This window comes from Hyla sarda, chromosome 9 (genome assembly GCF_029499605.1).
Source record: "Hyla sarda isolate aHylSar1 chromosome 9, aHylSar1.hap1, whole genome shotgun sequence".
Classification (NCBI taxonomy): domain Eukaryota; kingdom Metazoa; phylum Chordata; class Amphibia; order Anura; family Hylidae; genus Hyla; species Hyla sarda.
Window position 1 is genome coordinate 20,000,901 of NC_079197.1, and position 1,739 is coordinate 20,002,639.

Consider the following 1,739-nt stretch of genomic DNA (forward strand, 5'->3'; position numbering starts at 1 on the left):
CCATCCATTACCTATCGCTGGTTGATGTTGGCGCCGGCCGCCGCACTGGGAATATTCCGTATATTTTATAATGTTAATGCACACACATTTAGGCCATGTTTACACATATCTATTTTCGGTATTATCTGTAGCCATATTTTTTTCTGATATTTTAGGAATTACGGCCTTTTTTTGCATTCATAACTAACTGGAATTTTATCTAAATTTCTCACTGTGTGAACATAGCCTTACCTTACTATGCCAAGTTTATTTCTATACGTGTGACCTTCCACAGTTGGTTATGGTGTATCTTGTACTTTTAGGTTCTTAGGGTGCGTTCACACTGAGCAATTCAAGAGGAATTTACTCGATTAATTTCTCTTGAATTCTCCGCTTAGAAATAAATAAAATCTGCTTTGCCATTGACTTTAAAGGGGTATTCCAGGATAAAAACTTATATATCAACTGGCTCCAGAAAGTTAAACAGATTTGTAAATTACTTCTATTAAAAAATCTTAATCCTTTCAGTACTTATGAGCTTCTGAAGTTAAGGTTGTTCTTTTCTGTCTAAGTGCTCTCTGATGACACGTGTCTCGGGAACCTCCCAGTTTAGAAGAGGTTTGCTATGGGGATTTGCTTCTAAACTGGGCGGTTCCCGAGACACGTGTCATCAGAGAGCACATAGACAGAAAAGAACAACCTTAACTTCAGAAGCTCATAAGTACTGAAAGGATTAAGATTTTTTAATAGAAGTAATTTACAAATCTGTTTAACTTTCTGGAGCCAGTTGATATATATATAAAAAAGATTTTTCCTGAATAACCCCTTTAATGTATTTTACTCTGCACTGTTCACACTGCGTAATATCTGCTCGCGGAATTCCGCTACGGAGTTCCGTTCCACTAGAAGGAAGAGCATGTTCATTCTCCTTGCGGATTACGCGAGCAGAAGTCCATTGAAGTCAATGGGAAAAATGTTCCACTTGAAATCACTTCCGCATGGAATTTGTGCAAAATTAGTGCAGAAATTCCGCACGAAAAAATTTATAAATAAAAAGGAATATTCCAATTGGTGGTTGTAGTCCAGCAAAAAATAAAAAATTATAAAAAAAATAAAACAGTTTCCTCCCATATTCCGCTTTTATTCCGCACAATTTTTGCGCAAATTTCACGTGAAAAAGATGTACATTTCGCTGCGGAATTTTTACTCGAGGATTCCTCTCCTATTCCTTAGTGTGAATGCACCCTTAGAAGGTTGATATGGATGATGGATGATATGGGGGGTGGGGGGGGGTGCGTATCTAAGCAAGGAATATAACACAAAAACTATTCTTTAGTACTAAAGAAGACTCTGTTCTTGTTGGGTATACAGCAGGGTGATCGGGAGGGGACGGTATCATCTCTGTCAGCTGACGGTCTAGACATAAAAGCCAAGACAAGAATATGCACATTGTTACCCAAAAATAGTTTGGGAAATGTTGGTGGGAAATGTATGCAGTATCAACCAATCAGCTCGCTTCTTTCATTTTGCAGAGGCTTTGTTGAAAATGAAAGAAGCGATCTGATTGGTTGCTATGGGCAACTGGGCAACTTTTCCTTTGCACAAATTTTGATAAATCTCCCCAAATGGAGAGATTTATCAAAATTTGTGCAAAGGAAAAGTTGCCCAGTTGCCCATAGCAACCAATCAGATCGCTTCTTTCATTTTCAACAAAGCCTCTGCAAAATGAAAGAAGCGAGCTGATTGGTTGCTATGGGCAA